Consider the following 20,449-nt stretch of genomic DNA (forward strand, 5'->3'; position numbering starts at 1 on the left):
GAGATGGCACAGTGGTTAAGAGTACTGACAGCTCTTCCAGAGGTCCTGAGTTCAATTCCCAACAACCACAGTGGCTTACAACCCTCTCTTCTAGGTTCTGATACCATCTTCTGGTATGTCTGAAGACAGCTACAGTGTACATAAAATAAATAACTAAACCTTAAAAAAAATAAACAATTCTCCCATACTGATGAAACATTGAAGGTTATGAAAATAATAGTCATTTCAGGGCACTGGAAATCAAATAAAATGTTCATAGCCAACTTTATTCTTGGGGGGAGAGGAGGTTCAGGGACTTCCTAACCAATACTCTGCACAAAGTTAGCTAGATGCAAAGGAACATACATTAAGAGGTTGTATTTATAGGGCATTTTCATTAAATGAAGATTTGCACAGAAGATAGTTGGGTAGTTGTGGGGGACTAGGAACAGCAGCTCCTGACTGTCAAAGGGCACATAGGTTTCCTTTGCTAGGTTATGCAATTGATTACAACTATATAAGTTTGCTAACAGCCATTGAATTATGTATTGAAAACAATTACATTCATAAGTTCCTCAAAATTTGGAAAACATAAAAGATAAATTTAAAAATGAAGAACATTAATAAAAAGGAATAGAAAAATCGACAGTCAGCATCCAGAGAGTGAAACATCTGGAACACTCAGTTAAATAGGATGTCTTCATCAAATCCTTTCCCTAGGGCTCATAGAACCCTAAGGAAGAAGAGGCAAAAAGATTGGAAGATTCAGGGTGGGGGTAGGGCAGTGCAGGATACCAAAGAAACAAAGTCATCTAAGTACAGCAGGAGTGATGAAATTAGGAGCCCATGTGGCAGCATACACATGACCTCTATGAGTCTAAGCCTAATGGAATCCAAGTATCAAAAATGGTTGTGGACACAATTCCACATCCCTAACCAAAAATGTGTATTCAATGTGTTGATAACACACAAAACGTTAGTTTTCTTCAACAATGTCTAATGTTGTATACTAACTAGTCTTAAAGATAGGCCCCACGTCCAGCAGAGCATGGTCAAGACAAAACAAACACAATCATATTTTTGGAGGTTCTTTAATTTTTTACACATTACACGTCTTTTGTGTATATATTATGCGTTCTATTTTGTGTGTTTATAGGAATCTTATGTATGTGAATGTGTGGCTCTCTTTTTTGTTTGTTTTTCCTATTCTGGATGTTGGTCTATCATCATCATCATCATCATCATCATCATCATCATCATCATCATCATCATCATTAATGTGCCTGTTCATTTTCTAATTAAAATGTAAGTTTGTGAATTTGAGTGGTAAAGGAACTGGGAAAAAATTGGGAAGGAGAAACTATCAGAATAGATCATATGAAAAAATCTATTTTCATTAATAAATAAACAGAAAGCAGAATAAAAACAAAAGAAGGAGGAGGAGGGGGAGGAGGAGGAGAAGGAGGAGGAAGAAGAGGAGAAGGAGGAGGAGAAAGAGAAGGAGAAGAAAAGAGGAAATCAGGTTGAAAAATTATAAGGAGAAAGCCAGTATAAATTGTTCTTCCAAATCTCTGCTTGAGGGAGAAACTCTTGATTTTGTTCTTTATGCAATGTGACATGAGAGTTATGAACTTAAATAACCCTGCCTTTCCCAAAACAAAACCAAAACAGGAAAGAAATATTTTAGTTTGCGTATAAAAAGCAATATTGGAAAAGAAAGTTAATTCCTTATCACGGCAAAGGAAGATTTTCCAAATAATTTTTTAAAATATTACTTTAATGCAAGTGAAAATATCTGCTAACACAATTACATTAAGGATGAAGAATTTTCTCTATTATTTACTCACATAATTGACTATTATTTACTCACTAAATTGACTATTCCCTAAATACAGAAGGGCTGGAGTTAATCATCTTTCATATCATTCTCTCTTCCATAGAAATCCAATACTGAATATGTCATTTCTTGAGAGATGTACCTGAACATTCACTCATGGAACTAGTGAATGATAAAAGCAGTCAGTGGGCTAGAAGATGAAGAGAAGAATAAATGATTAAATATGATTTACTTTGCCAATCCCCTAAGGCAAGAGAAATATTTTAGTAGTTTACTAATCACCAGTTTAATCAAAAAACTGTGAATTTGTTGATTTTCTTACAGTATATTTTAAGAAAATTTTTGCAACTGTGGTTTAAGTAAATAGAATGTAATATTTCTGTTAAATTATAGTTAAAACCTGAATATTATTTGACTTTGCAAGTTAACAATTTTGTGTTCAATTTTCTATTTAAGTAATTATTTTAATGATTATTATTCTCAAATAAATTTGATTGCAGTACAGATAATTTTTAAAATTCAAATAGTTGCACAATTTTCCCTCACTTTCTTCCCTACAGCCTCTGCTAGCTACACTTTCTTGAATCCGTTCCATGCTCCAACTCTAAAATGATAGTCTCTATTTCAATTCTTAAGCCTCTATTTCAATTCTTAATACCATTTATACATATATATGTACATATATATATATATGTATATAACATAAATAAATACCACCTGCTCTTCTTGTCTTGCTTCTTGAAAAGAAATGTTTTACAAGTCCTCAAATGTTACTAGCTTTGAATCTATTTTATCCTAATAATACCTTAATTTAAAAACAGCTTTTCCCTTTTTATGTTTGAAGATTCTAGTTATATATATTTAAGAAAGTCGATATTTTCAGTTTTTTCTTTATAAATATTTGAGTTTCAAAGTTAATCATATATACATTTTTAAATTAAATATGAAAAAATTGGAAATTTTAATTCTACCCATATCTAGCATTGTACTCTTCAGTGACTCTGAAATGGATAATTTATATTACTTCCAGAACATTTCATCCTAACACCACCTGGGAAGTGGAATTTTCTGGAGGATTGGTTTCATTTCATTCTGAATGTCTGATTGATGAAATTAAGCATGTAAACATTTAAGAAGCTGAATTAAGAGGTTTGTGAATAGAATAAACATTCTTTTCTTAAGTCCCTTTAGAGTTGTTGCAAGATGAAGCATAAAATTTAAAATAAACGTGGATAATTGCTGGATTTGGGACTTAAAATAGCAACATATAATATTGCAAGTATTGATACACATATTTATTATCTAAATTTAGAATTAGAAGAAAATTCAAAGTTAACCTCATTACATAAAGCAAAGTATTTTATTTTGCTTTGGAGAACTGAGACACTGAAAATTTCTGTTCAAACAGACAAAGACAAATATGAATAATTTTATTATCATTTAGCTCTCAGGTGTTTCTGAGAGTAAAACAATGGGAATCAGCATAAAACATATTAATTAAACTTCATAAAGATATCCCTTTTCCACCAACGGCTGCAAGTGGTTGATTAGCATGACAAAGACTATTCAAAAATTCATAAATACTCCTTGATTTGGGAATTTTTTGTTTGAAATGAAGGAGACAAATACTTTTAAATTGATAAAGTATTTCTTACAAAAGTATTTGAGTGAAAGAAACCTGTGGGAGCGGGTGCATTTCATTAAAATCTAGGAATAAAATTGCTCAACTTAACTTTATATCCAATAAGCTTAAAATCAGTCTCAAATTCATCTTGTTTTACACTCAGATCATCTATCTGAGGTCCTTATTTTATCAGAATCACGTATGTGCCTAGATACTCTGTTTCACGTGTTAGTTCAGACAATTCTTTGTGTGGCATTCTCCTTATGGCAAGTCCCTTGCTCTTTGCGAGTGATTAATTGACAGCATTTGACAGGATATATTAAAAGTTAAAAGTATTTTACTTTATTTATATTTATGTACATATGAGTTTGTACAATACCAAGCTGTCAATATTATTTTTATCCTATGGAAGTTCTTGAAGTTAGTTATTGGTTGTTTTGTGTTTTCTCATTAAATATCACACTGGTTATTCTGGGACTTCTGCACCTCACATAAACTTTAAGACAGTTTGATAATACTTAAAAGGTAACTTTCTGCTCAAAATTTAACCTGATTTACATTGAACCTGCAGATAGGTTATAAATAACTCATTTTGCATCACTAACAATTATAAATCTGATGATGAAATATCTGCTTTTAAATATTTTCATGAACTATTTATGTATTGTCTCATACAGAAGTAGCACACATTTACAAAATTTATCTTCAATACTTTATTTGGAATTTGGTAACATGAATTATCTTGTTTTTATTTTAAACTAATAAAAAATCTATGGGTATATAAAAATTATTAAGATGCATATATTAAAAACTTTGTTTTTATAATGTGATTATTCTAGGATATTTTTGATCAGTACTTTTACATTTTCTATATAGATGATAAGGTCATCTGTGAACAATAGTATTTTTAAATTTTTCTATCTCAATCACGTCCAAACCAATAAATAGTTGCTACCCCATTTTGTCTTATTGTAGCAGTCAATAGTGTTCAAGTGTCAAGTATGTCCTTACTGACATTTGCTCTGGTTATAGTTTGTTCTCATAAAAGAGGTTAGAAGATTCAAAGTATAGAATAAATTTATCCGTTTTTTTCAAATATTTATCAGTTTTTCCTTATGAATTTTAGCATTGCTTACCAATGATGTCATCAAACAAAAAGCTTCTTTGTTTTAGTGTTTTGATTTCTAGCATTTCTTTCTTTTTTTTATGGTAAGATAAAATTCTCAATGTTCCTTCCTTTTTTTCTCAACATAATATCTTTTTGATTCTTTAGCAATTTTATCTTACAATTCACATCACACTCATTTCCCAGTCCCCAACGTTTGGGTACACCCTCCATAAACAAACAAACAAAAAATAAATTAAATGAACAAACAAGTCAAATTTGGGTTATTTATAGCCTCACTGGAGCATGAGTCCAGTGTCCTCCTCCTTAGATAGAAGTGAGTCATTCTCCTCCCATACCCTGGCCAGAAGCCATCAATTGTGAAGAGCTATAGTTCAGCAACCTTACCGTACTTTTTAATAACTTTCTTTGATAGCTTCATTTTGAGGATCCTCAATTGTATTTTTTGTTTTTGCTTTTGTTTCTTTTTTTTTTCTTTTTATAAGAGTGAAGTGGGCCTTGGGAGTAGGGTTGTCACAGAAGCCATTCATGTCTCTCTTTCTCAACTATGCATTTGCAACAATCAATATCACTACAAAACTAGCTTCCTTGCCCTGTACAGTCAGTAGGAGACTATGTCATGAGCTTCAACATGGTTTCTAGTGACAGCAGAGACCATGAACATGACCTGATTGCAGTAGGTCCATAGACCCACACAAGGTCCTTGGAATCAGCACAGAGAATAGACATTACCATGGCCTCAAACGGCAGCTCAGATGGCAAAACTAATCACATCAATGTTTTCCAGTGACAGTTTAATGCACAGATGTCAATGTGGATTCAGGCTGCAGAACAAACCACATACATTCACGTTGTCTTTGGTGGTTAACATGGGCTATAGCCATCAATACAGATCAGGACTTTAAAGCAAAGAGCTGGACATTGCTTTGACTTTAGTTGGCTGTGCAGACCACTTACTTTGGCCTGGTACTCACCAACTTTGTATCCCGTCTCATCTGGGGTTACATTTCTCTCCATGTAAATGTACCAATTCATTTTTCTATCCTTTGCATCTCTCCTTTGTTCATTTGTTAATTGTAATGGTATGCAAAGCCCAGGCCATGAAGACAGGGCAGCCAGTGCTTCCTTTACATGGCCAAATATTCTTGAAATCCGACTACCATATTTATTCATTAAAGCTATAAATGCTTTACTAATAGCCATTTTAATTCATGATATACCATAATCATATCAGTGTAGTATTTTCTGTATCTGATAGCTACCATTTCTCTTCAAGTTCTCCTCTCTCTCTCTCTCTCTCTCTCTCTCTCTCCTTGTGTGTGGGTATGCATTGGTGATTGTTCATCCATGTTTCTCTGTGTTAACCACAATGTAAATTATAAAAAAGAACAGTGAAAGGATGAGAAATCAGGCCTTGGACACTGTGAAAAGTACAGGACAGGAATTCTGTGATTGTGTAATATTCTGTTACTTAGCTAGGGTGCTGAACTCTGAATAGCAGCTACGCTTCTTTCCTGTCAATGTCAAACCTGAATCCATGCAAATTTGGTATGAAAGAAAACACTGTTAGGCTAATGTTTTTCTTTATTTCAAAATGATAATATTCCCCCTCTTCTGTGGTAAATGGTGAAAAATTTTCCTTCACTCTTCACGAACTTGTGGAAGAACAAATTGTGAAGGTGCGGAGTCTGCATGAATTAGTCCTCCTGGTCTTTTAACCAAAGAACCAACTCTACTCTGATTACCTAAGAATTAGCTATAGGCTATATAAACTTACCTGTGTTCCTGTACAGAGTTCTATCACACCAAGTTATGATCTCTGTATTCTCTTTGTGTCATGACAATATCAAAAGTAATGTTTACTCCAGGAACTGTCTTTTTAAACTGATATAAGAAAAATACTGATTTCTCTTCTAATTCGATTATTGGTTAGAATATTATTAACATACCCCAAGCTCTTTAAATGTCATGTTCAAACCAAGAAATATAAGGTCTCTGTTTTTAACTAACTAAAATTCACAAGAATATCAATTCTGTTTTTCTCATATTCTAATTAAAAAATTTCATACTTATCCTTATACCAGATAGCTTAATTACCCAAGTAAGTACATATAAATATTTCTTTCTATGTCTTTCTTTGCTGGGGTCAAATACAACAATAAATCTAGATACAGAGTATTATTAATGCAATAGAAGCCCAGATATCTTGCTATTTATATATAATGCTAAAAGGTACATGTAACACTGAATCAACTGAACGTCTCAAATTTATGATTAGTTAATAATATTAATAGGAAAATATATATGGATATGGAAGCATTTATAAAAAAAACAATTTCCATTTAGCAAGCCTTCCAGAAAGGATGGCAAACCCCTGGAATACATGTTTTCAATTCTGAATCCATGACCTAGACAATTATTTTAAGAGCATTCAACTAATCCTCAATGTTCTGCTTACATATAACCATGTGTAACAATATAAATACTAACACTAATACTACTATTATTAGTAATAATAATAATAAACTTGAATATCATGACATGAAAACTCTAGATAAGTTTTAATATTTAACAAGGATATTGTTTTTCTTTTAATTACTGCATGGATTAATAAAATGCAACAGATAAACATATCAGAACATTTCATAATACTTTCATATTATGAACCTTGGCATTTATGTAATCTGCACTCCACTGGGGAAAGCCTTTTGAAACCAAACTGCTCTCTATAGAGAATTCCATTTTGTAGCAAGATAATAAATTCCCTGAGTTTCTACAAACCCACTTTGTCATTACTTTCTTGTAGATTATGTTGGTACTCCAGAGACAGAGATTGCTACTGTGAAGGATTCAGCACTGAATACATTTAGCAACATGACACAAGATTGCCAAATTTAGATTAAGGAAAGGTGTGTGTGTGTGTGTGTGTGTGTGTGTGTGTGTGTGTGTGCACGCACATGCTTATGCATGTGTATGCCATAAAGTTGCACATAATCAACATGAAAGCAGTATTTATAATTATATTGTAGTAACATACATTTTTCAATTATTTGCAGTATTTTTCAAGTTGACTAGTAGTAATGGAATGCATTTCTGAGGTGGGACCACACTATGTATATATGCAGTAACTTTTTAAAAATACCATGCACATGTCTCTAGCACTCTGGCAGTTAAAAACTGCAGTTGCCTGAAAATGATGTAGCTAGGAAGATGTGGCAGAAGTGCACTTGAGATGCTGGGGAGATGCATGATGATACCTGTTATGCTAAGGCAAACATCAATTGAAGGAGTCCGGTCACTTATGAAACATAAGGTGCAGATTGCAAAGGTTGGCTTAGAAATTATTTAAAACTAAGCTTTCTGGGAAAGGAGAATACCTTGAAGAGGAGGTTCTGCATGTCATCAAGGACAAATTTTCTACTCCTAGGAATCAAGTCTGTAGGTGCATTATACATGCTATCACAAATATCAAAAAAAATTCCAATAAGGAAATAACTGTGTGTATTATTTCAAAATACACCGAAAAATAAGAAATAGGTAATCACTATCAAAATTTGTCCCTATTCAAACATAAACTGAATTAATTTAGAAAAATGCTATTATTTTAAATGGATGTTTCCAGAATTATTTTTATGCTATTACTTTCCTCCTTCTTCTTGAACTTCAAGTCATTATGACCTTAGTAATTCTAGGTAGTCTTCCTTTATTATAGTTGCCATGATAAAAATATCTGATAGTTTTTGAGAGACAGTGTTATGTTTAAAAAATATATTGCTTTATTCTCTCTGCTGCTGAGATGTGGTTTGTAAAATTTTAAACCCTAGATGTGTACTAATGGAAAGCAGTAGGTAGACAAACATTGTAAATTACACTAAAATTTTGATCTTTTATCATTTATCTATCTCTAGTTCATGTATATGAGTGATCATGTGACATGGAGATTGCAGCAATCAGAGCATTGCACCTTAGTTACTTCTTGATTACTGTGAAGACACACCAAGATTAAGACAATTGATTAAAAAAGCAATTAATTGAGGTCTTGTCTACAGTTTCAGAGTCCATTACGATCATAGCTCGGAGCACAGAATGGTCAAGCAGATAGGCTTGGTATTGGGGCAATAGCTGAGTGCTTATATCAACTACACAGTAGAGGCACAGAGAATGACCCTGGGCCTGTTATGGGCTTTTGAGATCTTAAAGTCCACCCAAAAGACAACCTTCCCCAACCCAACAAGGCCACACCTTCTAGTCTTTCCTATTCTCATTCAAACCATCACAAAGTACAGTATCTTCCCTTGTTTCTTTCCAGGTACACTGCCTTAGAGCTTTCTTTTAACTAAATTAGAAGTTTGCTACATTTGCTTACCTAACTGGCCAGTGATCTCTAACCAGAGGCTCCTTTCTCCATTGGTCAGTCCTGGAATTACCTGCAAGCACAGACATGACTGGTGAGGATTTTACATGATTGCAGTCTAACAAAAGAATTATTCTTATGCACTGAGCTATTTCCAGGTCTTTGGTGTTTTTAGTTTAAAGTTTATAGGTATATAGAGATTTGTGTATCAAAGAAATACAAGAATAACTATTCACTAATCCTTTTGTGGATTCCATTATGGAAAAAAATATTTTCAAGTAATACTAGGGAGAGCTTTGTCCAGCTTTCTGTAAAGTGATAGATTAATTAAGAAGGAAAGTCATGGGATCATTAAATTAAAAATGCTGCTGTGATCTTTTACAGACTAGGTTGACTTCTTTTTAAAATTTTTTGATTGTAGTATCAAAAATAGAAATGCTATAAGAAAAAAATAGATGCCCTGCATGAGACAGATATAAATGCTTCTCATAATAGATGTCTGTAAATTAATGACAATAAAAAGAATATCCCCTATTCAGTCTGCTGACATGTTCAACCTGAGTATGACATTTCTGGAGGCACTGCTGGGAGCATATCCCTAGATAAGCTCTCTCAGGGATGGACTATCTGATTGTCATGAATAGCAACAAAAGAAGAGTCCCTGTGTATCAGCTAGCCAGTGTACTAGTCACTGACATGGTGAGGAACCATTGGGGAAGGGTTAAATCAGAATGTAGGACTTTATTCGGCTTGCTTTGTGGGTCATATTTATACTTGTGTGTAATTATTTGAAAGTAAAAATATCTAGCAAACTATACTGTAAAAAGGCATTAGTTTAGTTAAAAGTATAGATCCAGTAGTAAAATGCCTAGCTTCTTATATTTTCATTCTGTTCTGTTGTAGATTGAGTAAGTAGGGTCTACATAGGCTCATAGATTTAAATGTTTATTCATCAGGGAGTGTGGCTATTTCAAATGTATTAGGAAGTTTGGCCATTTTGGAAAGTTATAGCCTTGTTGGAAGTAAAAGAGCAATATTAACTAACTGGTTCACTCAGATCTCCTAGAGACTAAGCAACCAACCAAAGAGCATATGTGGGCTGGTCCTTGCCACCAGCACATAATAGAGGACTTCCTTCTCTGGTCTCAGAGAGAATGTGTCTAGTTCTATAGAGGCTTGATGCCCCAGGAAAGGAGGTCACAGGTCAAGGGGTGAGATGTGGAGGATGAGGATGAGTGAGAAGATTGGGAGTGAGAAAGCACCCTTTCTGAGGCAAAGGGGGAAGACTATGGGGTGAAGACATCTGGGAGAGGGCCTGAGAAGGGGGACAACATTTGAAATGTAAATAAATAAAATAATATAATAAAAATCTTTGCAAAGAAAGAAAGATGTCCTAAAGTTCTGGGTCAAATAACCCTATTCCTTTGTATTAGCAATGATAAATTATTAACATACATATTACTATACGATGATCTCTAACTGAAAATCAACTAATCCCCCAAATGCATAAATGCTTAACTATTGGTACACAGAGTCACATAATAAAAAAATTTAAAAATTAAAATATAAAAATGTATCAAATATAACATGAAAAATCTAATGTATATTCAAGTCTTTTATAAAAGTCATTTGTTGCATTAATAAATATTTACTCCAATGTTCTGAAAATATAAAATTATTGTTTGGGGTGTGTGTAAATTCATAAATTCAGGTAAAACAAGAAGTCTGAAAAGCTGTACGTTGTAACTACGCAAGTTTTTTTTTGGATTGAGGATAAAATATAATGTTACAAGAGATATGAGAAATTTGGAAGTAACCATATGTTTTTTTCTTCTTCTATGGGCATTATCTTTCTTGATTTCTATAGCAAGCCAAGCAATGACATTATATACTGTCAAAGCTAAATTTAGTTCAGGACTGAAGTTTGAAAGAAAGAAAATTTAATACAAGAAAATTTCATTTCACCATTCCATTCATCATATTGTCACATTGTAGGCGAGCTTTATAATAACCTTATCACATTTTTAAAAATTACTCTGTGTGCGCAAGCAGGTAGCAAACACATGCGTGCACACACACACACACACACACACACACACACACACACACACACACACACAGAGAGAGAGAGAGAGAGAGAGAGAGAGAGAGAGAGAGAGAGAGGGAGAGAAACATATATATTCTAAAACCATTAAATATGTTTACTAACAGAAAAAATAAAATGGCATGGAAGCTCTGCTTGGAGAAATATTTTATAATTTGTTTAGTAAATGACATTTTAACTATGAATTTAACAGTCATAAATGGACAATTCCAGTTATATCTGAGAATAAAAACATCCACTCATGTTACGACCTGGGACATCCAGGGTCCTTGGTGTGATTGTTCTCTTCAACGACTTTACTAGTCTATTAATCATTCATTTAGAATTCCTAACTTAATATTTTTCTATTACATGTATACACATTAAAATTTAATTGCATAACAGAACATTAATCATACTAGTTAGCAATACGTAAACAGCTGATTCAATATCTTACAATTTCATAGTATCTGGATGGGAATTTTTCTAGCCATTTGAAGGGGAAACTATACCCAAGCTCATCAACTCTATTACATTTGGTTGTAACTAATAACTGAAATGACTGTTCATGTTCTTTGTTTGTCTGCTTCCTTTTCCTTTCTGTCTTTCTTGATATTGTCGCAGGCTTCTCTCAGATTCTAGGTTGCAGTTTTCCTTCATTGTAGGATTGCCCCACCTTAGAATTGATCACAGGACTTTGACCCTTTATAAAACTTTGAGACCCTTCTCAAACCATTTAATACCATGAGCTACATAGGAAAATTTCCTTTTAAAGGGTTTATTATGCTTAGACAGAACTCAGCTAGATTTATTTCAAAATTAACTGAATGGAAGTTTGGTTTATACATGCTCCATTCATTCATTATGTGATAATTGTCCATGAAAAGCATCATGCTACCATATCTCATCATGTAATAGTTGTATGAATTTAAGGGAGATACCATTACAAGAATTTTCCTATTCATGATAAAATTTTGAAATAAAATCATTATTTTAGAAACTTCCATAACTGTGTTAATGATTTGAGAACAATATTGAGAATATGGATTCTGTCATATTAAATAGCTAAGGAACCTCAGGAAGCAATTCACTTCAAAAGAACTTCTACAGTCATGAAAAAAACATGCAGTGGTATACACATGAAGGGACAGATAAACTTGGAAAAAACAATAGAAGGTTTTCTCTAACTCTACAAAGTGATGGATCTATACATTTGAAACTGATTGCAATATTAGTAATGGCCCTGTAACTTACACAGCACATTAAGTTGAAATATGTTTATTTAGGCATTCCTAGAAGTAAACATCAAAAATGTATTTATTTATTGAAAAGTTTCTTTATGCATGTGAATCTTAGCATGCAAGATTCTTTCAACTTTAGTGGCAAGAGCCTTGCTCAATAAGCATTAATAGGAAATTTTCTATATTGTCAATATGTATGTCCAGTGCACTCTAAGACTCTCTATTCCACTGTCTTCATTACATTTAGTGATTATTCTGGTAGTTAAATTATATGCCTTCTAAATTTTAAATTGTAAAGTCACAGGTTTAAAAAAGTAAAAAAATATGTGACCTTTTTGACAATTTGTTTATTTGAGCTCTCTCTCTCTCTCTCTCTCTCTCTCTCTCTCTCTCTCTCTCTCTCTCTCTGTGTGTGTGTGTGTGTGTGTGTGTGTGTGTGTGTGGTGTGTGTGTGTGTGTGTGATGTTTATAAGTGACTTATAGTTCTCAAAACAATAGGGAATGTAGGGATTGGATTCCTGACAGTAGCAGATCATTTGCTACCTGAAATGCCGTGACCTTATCGTTTTAGTTACCTACAAAAAAACAGAAAAGATTGTGAGGTCAGTTTCTCTAACTTGGCTTATGGAACAGAAAGAGATGGGTGTCTAACAGCTTTCAACACCTCAGAAGTATAAGAAAATAGATATGTTACAGAGAATTTATCTTCCCTTCTAGGAAGACAGGAAACTGCAGGACAAGAGGACAAGTTATTTATCTCATGCTGAGAAATATCTTCAAAATCTCTTTCAAAGAGTTGTACAAACTAATTCATATTGTACTGTGTTTATCACAAGCTTTGAAAGTACAGGGAAAACAGAGGGAAAAATCTACTCTTTTCAGTGTATCCAAACTATATTTATCACTGTATTTCAAATGCTTTTTATTCTACTACAGCTTTCTTTTTAAAGACTATACTTTTCAGTAATCACAAGTTTTATTATATTATTCTAAGCAAAGCACTTTGAAAGTGAGTGAGGCATCTGTGGTGGATAGCAACAATCAAGTCTGTAATTGTTCTGCATTATCCATGCGAACCTGTCAGAACACAACACAGTAATGCTTTCCTTTATAACATGTGATAGCTAAGTTAGATGATTGTAAATCATATAATATAGCATTAATATAGTTCATGAATATAAAGTATGACTATAGTGTCCATTAATGCCTCACTCTGCTTTTATCAGAATGATTTCAAATATACACTTTCTTAGATCTGTGAAAGCTGAGTGAGTTCAAGATCTCTGACACAATGTAGTTCAAATCCTGATGATGGAGGTATAAAGAAATAGCAATATCTACAGGCAATTTTAATAACACTGATATTTACCAAAGTCTAAACAAAGATTTTTATCTCAGTTTGTCCTTGCTATTCAAAATGTATGAGGACAAGAGTCAACTTATGGGTGAGACTTGAGGAAAGAGTGAGGTTCTTTCAAGGGAACATTTACTGCAGTAAAGGTATATGGGAAATTTCTTAATTGTCAAATCTCTTAAATGTCAAAATCAGGAGTAAAGATTGACCACCTAGAGAGGTTTTCTAGTTAACCTACTGCGGCTTTCCACACCAGGAGGATAAAAATGAGGCATAGAATAATGTCACTACATATCATTTTATGATGTTGTGATATTTCTGAATTGGCATGGAATTTACATAATATTTTTAAAAGGAGGTGTACTGCAACATGGTGGTCATTTTAATTTAATGAACATTAAAAAAGTAGATATAATTTGGCAACCTCAGAACACAGTTCTACCACGGCAAGCCCTGGATACCCTGACACACCCAAAGAGCAAGATTCTGACCTAAAATTTGATGAAGATGACAGAAGTATTTAAGGAGGATATCAATAATTCTCTTAAATCAATACAGGAAAATGCAGGCAAACAGGTAGAAACCCTTAAACAGAAAACAATCATGAAAATACAATAAAGTGTGTAAAGAAATTGCATTAAACAATGCAAGGCATAAAACTAAGAACAAAGACAAAAAATGAATCACCAATGGAGGTAAATCTGGATATGGAAAACCTAAGAAAGATATCAGGAGCTATAGATGCATCAACAACAGAATATAAAGGATGGAAAAGAGATTCTCAGGTATAGACGCTATCATAGAAGATAACAACATATCAGTCAAATAAAATACAAAAGGTAAGAAAACCCAAAATGTCTAAGAAAATTTGTAAACAATGAAAAGACCAAACCTAAGAATAATACAAAGAAAAGAGGATTAAGATTCCCTGTTCAAAGGACCAGAAACATATTCAACACAATATAGAAGAAAAATTCCCTAACCTAAAATGATGACCATAAATGTAAAGGAAGTTTACAGAACACCAAACAGATTGGACCAGAAAAGAAATCCTCCCACCATATAGTAATCAAAACACCAAAATACAGAAGGAAGAAAGAATATTAAAAGCTGTGAGTGAAAATGTCCAAGTGACATATAAATGCAAACATTTTACACCAGACTTCACAAGAGAGACATTGAAAGCCAGAAGATCGGGTTGGGGATTTAGCTCAGTGGTAGAGCGCTTGCCTAGGAAGCGCAAAGCCCTGGGTTCGGTCCCCAGCTCCGAAAAAAAAAAAAGAAAGCCAGAAGATCTTGGAAAAGTGTCATTTAAACCCTAAGTGAATACAGATGACAGTCTAGTCTATTATACCCAGTGAAACTCTCAATCACCATAGATGGATAAACCAAAATATTCAATAATTAAACCGAATTGAAACAATATCTTTCTACTAATCCATCCCTACAGAGGATACTAGAAGCAAAAACTCTAACACAGAGAGGGTAACTAGACCAAGGAAAACACAAGAAATTAATCCTGTCATAAGAAACCTAAAAGAAGAAAATTATATACACATAAAACTGCCTCCAACAACAAAAGTAACAATAATTAACAATCATTGGTCTTTAATATCTCTCAAGATCAAAAAACTCATTTCCCCAATAAAAAGACACAGGCTAAGAGATTGGATACATAGACAGGATTCATCATTTTGATGCATACAGAAAATATTCCTCAGCTACGAAGCTACTACCTCAGAATAAAGGGCTGGATTTGCCATTCTAAAATCTAATAAAACAGACTTTTAAGCAAAAGTAATCAAAAGAGATGGGGAAGAACACTTCATATTTGTCAAAGGAAAAATAGACCAAAATGAAGTCTCAATTCTGAACATCTCTGCCCTAAATGCAAGGACACCTACATCAGAAAAAAACAAAAACAAAAAAACAAAACAAAACAAAACAAAAAACAACTTCATGAAAGCTGAATACACAACACTGAAACTCACACAATAATTGTGTAATTTGAAACAGAACATAAACAGACAGTGAAAAAACAGAAGTAAATAACTAAATGGATTTAATAGATCTGTGGACCATTTCACTCCAAAACAAAAGAATATACCTTGTTCTCAGCACGTGATGGAACCTTCTTAAATGCTGACCATATAATCAAACACAAAACAAGAATCAACAGACACAAGAAGATTGAAATAATGCCATGCATTTTACTAGATCTCCACAAAATAAGGTTGGACATCAATAACAACAAAAACAGCTGAAAATCCAGATAATCATGAAAACTGAACAATTCTCAACTCAATAATAACTTGGTGAGGGAAGAAACAAAGAAAGAAAATAAACACATTTAGAAGTCAATGAAAATCAAGTCATAGCATACCCAAATTTATGGCACACAATGAAGCAGTGCTATGAGGGAAATTCATAGAGCATGGTGCCTTCATAAAGAAGTTGGAGAGATCCTGTACTAGCAGCTAAATAGCACACCTGAAAGCTCTAGAACTAAAAGAAGGAATCATACACAAGAGATGGCTGGAAATTGCCAAACTAAGAGTTGAAATCAAACAATTAAAAACAAAGAAAACTAAACAAAGAATCTAGAAAACAAGAGGGTTTTTTTGTTTGTTTTTTGAGAAAATTAACAAGTTAGATGAAAAGTTAACCAAAATAGCTAAAGGCCATATAGACAGTATACAAATTAACAAAATCAGCAATGAAAATGGAGACATAGCAACAGAGCCTGAGGAATTTTGAAAAAAAAATCATCAAAACTTACTACAAAAACCTACCCCACCCCACAAAACTGGAAAATCAAGATTAAATGTGTGATTTTATTAGAGAAATGCCATGTACCAAAGTTAAATCAAGTGCAGGGAAAGAATTTAAACAGTCTATTAACCCCAAAGGAAATCAAAACTGTCATGAAAATCTCCTAGTCGGAGGAAACAAAAGCCCAGGGTCAGTTGGTTTTAGTGCTAAATCCTACCAGGTCTATGTAGAAGACCTAATACCAATACTTATCACTCTATTCCATGAAATAGAAATGAAAGGAACATTCAGTCTAATTCAGTCTATGAAGCCACAGGTACTCTCATATTTATCCCACACAAAGACCCACCAAAGAACTTGAGCTCAATTTCACTTATGAATATTGATGCAAATTTATTCAATAAAATGCTTGCAAACTAAATAAAATACATAGCAAAACCATCATTCACAAAAATCAAGTAGACTCCTTCCCAGGGATGCAGGGATGGTTCAATATATGAAAATCCATCAACTATATAAACAAACACAAAAAATCATATGATTGTCTCATTAGATACTGAAAAAGACTCTATAATAATATATCCCATCATGATAAAAGTCTTGAAGAGATCAGGAATTCATTACATATACCTAAACTTATTAAAAGCAATATACAGAAAACCAACAGCCAACACCAAATTAAATGGAAACAAACTTGTAGTAATCCCACTAAAATCAGAGATATGGGAAGGCTGCAAACATTCTCCTTATATATTCAATATAGTACTCAAAGTTCTAGACAGAGCAATTAGGCAACAAAAGGAGATCAAGGGATAAAAATTTGAAAGGAGGAAGTCAAGACATCACTATTTGCAGATGATGTAATAATAAGCAACCCAAAAAAAAATTCTACATAGAAATCCTACAGTTGATAAATAACTTCAGCAAATTGGGTGAATGTAAAATTAACTAAAAAAAGATTAGTAACTTTCCTTTATACAAATGATAAGTGGTCTTAAGTTTAAGACTAAGTGAATCAAGGACCTCCCTGTAAAACCAGATACACTCAGACTAGCAGAAGAAAAAGTGGGGAAGCGTCTCGAACACAAGGGCACTGGAGAAATTTCTTGAACAAAACACCAATGGCTTATGCTCTAAGACCAAGAATAGACAAAAGGGACCTCATAAAATTGCAAAGCTTCTGTAAAGCAAAGGGCACTGTCATTAGTGCAACCAACAGATTGGGAGAAGATCTTTACCAATCCTACATCCAATAAGGGCTAATATCTAATATATACAAAGAACTCGAGAAGTTAGATGACAGAGAGCCAAATAGCCCTATTAAAAATGGGATGCAGAGCTAAACAAAGAATTCTAAGGGGAGGAATATCGAATGGTTGAGAAGTACCTAAAGGAATTTTCAACATCCTTAGTCATCAGGAAAATGCAAATCAAAACCAGCATGATTTTGAGCATCAATTTCATTGCCCATATCCAGATCCATGTTCTTTATGCTGCCTAGGTTGCTCTCCATTTGAATGCGGTTCTCTCCGGTCTCATCTTCTCTGGCATCATTAGTCATATGTTTAATGTATCCACCGGTGACTGCACTTGTAGTTCGCTGAGGCTGACCATTTGTTATCTGAACTGGTTGCTTAGATACCACATTGCTGGGTGAGTTGTCTCCGCTATCTCCCTATGTTACCTTATAGTTCTTTCCAGACAAAAAGTTATTTGTCCCATTACAAGGGCAGACACAGAGGGGACACTTGTTGAGTTCTATTAAGTCTTCTCTGCCTCTCTCATGTATTTATTTATATGGTCCATGCCCTCTTCTATGTGATTTAGTGGTTCCCCTTGTTCGTCCATCATAGTGATGGTGTTTATTCCTGCATCCTGAGATACAAAGACTAATTTTCCATGTGCTTTCCAGAGACTCATCAGGAACTTGGTGAGCCTGGAGCTGAATTTCTTCTGGTGATAGATTATCCATGGTGAATCAAAACTACTGGACACAGAATTATAAATATGACCCTTGTGAACCTGAGGCAGGAAGATTTCAAGGCTGAGGCCAGTCTGGGAGTAAAAGAAGCCTTCAATTCAGGCGTAAACTATAGTGAAAACCTGTCATATTCTTGGTGTTTGCTGGCGGGAAAGCCTCAAGGTAGGCAGGGAACTTACTAGACAGTGAAACCAGGAGCCTCAGGATCATTCTTCTAACAGCTATTTCAGAACTATGTGTTTATTAGGGCCACCTATATGTTATACTGTCTGACTGACCAGCTCCCTCAGCTACTTTCCAGAAAGCTCTCCTGGCTGCTCTGGCCACTCCTCTCTGGCTCCCACAGGTCTCAGACTCTCCCATTAATGTGTTTGTAATTGTCATACCTGACTGATAGTTGTGTCTGACACCTTACTTTCCTGCCATTTTCTTGTCATTTCCTTTGTCCATCATTGTCTAGTTGGCTCTCTTGATTGAAATTTCTCTTTTAGTTTTTATGACCTGTGAATTTTTTATTGAGCTCTTAAATTTTGCAGTTCTCAAACAGTTGTTTATGTTTAAATGACTAAATACAATATCTCAAAAAGAATCAAGAGAAATTCTTGATTAAATTTACATTTAGTGGCTATTATCCTGGTTGGTATATAGAGTTAATGGTGGAATCACTATTAGAACATTGTCATACATATTGCCAGACTTTAGTGCCAAAGAAATTTAAAATAGACCACTTAAGAATTTTCTATTTGCCCACAAAACTCAAATTGGTGAAAAGTATGACATAATGAAATTTCATTATTAACTCTTTATTGCATTTCCATAATAGATATTATAGGTCCAGTTTCAAAGCCAGGTGGCTTCTAAAATATGTTTTACTGTTATAAATGTAGTGAACTAGTCTGAATATCAAGTGCTTTCCTTATCCAGGCTAGTTTTTACCTCTAATAATATAATTTCCAAAATTTTAAGTGCCAATAAATATTGTTTGCCCTTCTGTTTATTTCTCTAGTACACCATGAGAGAGATACAGACATTAGTTGCAGGAAGTACGGGAAGAACAGAACTGAACTATGATTTCCCCTGGGGCAAGGCTTGCAAGCATACAGCACCAATATCATCCACAGATACGCACACAAACAGTCTGTGTTACTGTTACCCCACTGAAATTGCTGAGATATGTAGGTTGCTTATTAGACATCAAGTTTATAATTAAGATTCTTTTTCTAATAGTAAATACTAATTCTATGATCTCAAAATGCCATACACAAACATTTAAAACACTCCATATTCTTATTGCAAGCAATGAAAACTTCATTTTCTGCTCCCTGGCTTCTAAGTAGTTGAGAAAGGAAATTAAAACTTTGTTTTTTATATTAATAATTTAGTTTATGCCTGTTATTTCTGTGTAGACACATTTTAAGTGGCTTCTTTATTCCAGAATTCCCACAGTCATTTTCTCACCTAACACTCATAAAGTGAAATGACTGCTAGGAAAAGGAACCAAGCTTGAATGATAGCAACAGGGCTTTACCACCTGATAGAATGGATCCAATTGTTGGCCAAGCATTGTTTTCAACCTCTATCACATTTTCCACTAAGTGTTTGTTTTGAAATTCCTTCATAGAAATTTGTCATTATTTTGTAATCTCTGAACTCCATGTGCTATCATTAGAGAAAACCAGTTGCTAATAAGTAACCTTTACAATTATCAGTTATTATCATATACATACTTAATATAATGGTTGGTCATTAAACACAACACCTTATGTTGCCTAATGGAAGAAATATTTTATGGCATCTTTCCTACATTTTCTTTCTGACCACACTATTAGTGTAGCATCCAACAATAGGAAACACTGATAGTAGAAGAAATTACCAATGGGTTTCAAGCATTTCCAAATTTTATGTTTTTCTTTCTGTCTCTTTTTACCCAAAGTTATAATTTGTTACAAAAAATTGTTTGGAAATGTATGCCTTTGGATTAATTATTGATAACTGTACTGCCCTTCTCTCTGCACAGAATCAAGTTTATTTAGATCTTGAAGTGTGAGAAAAGCTAAAATGGTATTTTTCACCTTTGTTTAAAAACTAGCTTCTGTAT

The 20,449-nt window shown here is 33.6% G+C and overlaps 1 pseudogene; it reads right to left on the reverse strand.

Moving 5' to 3' along the window:
• The window catches only part of LOC116895987, a 64,053-nt pseudogene extending 45,711 nt beyond the window's left edge, over positions 1-18,342 (reverse strand).
• Positions 18,343-20,449: the final 2,107 nt, after the last annotated feature.

Source organism: Rattus rattus, chromosome 3, assembly GCF_011064425.1.
Source record: "Rattus rattus isolate New Zealand chromosome 3, Rrattus_CSIRO_v1, whole genome shotgun sequence".
Taxonomy (NCBI): domain Eukaryota; kingdom Metazoa; phylum Chordata; class Mammalia; order Rodentia; family Muridae; genus Rattus; species Rattus rattus.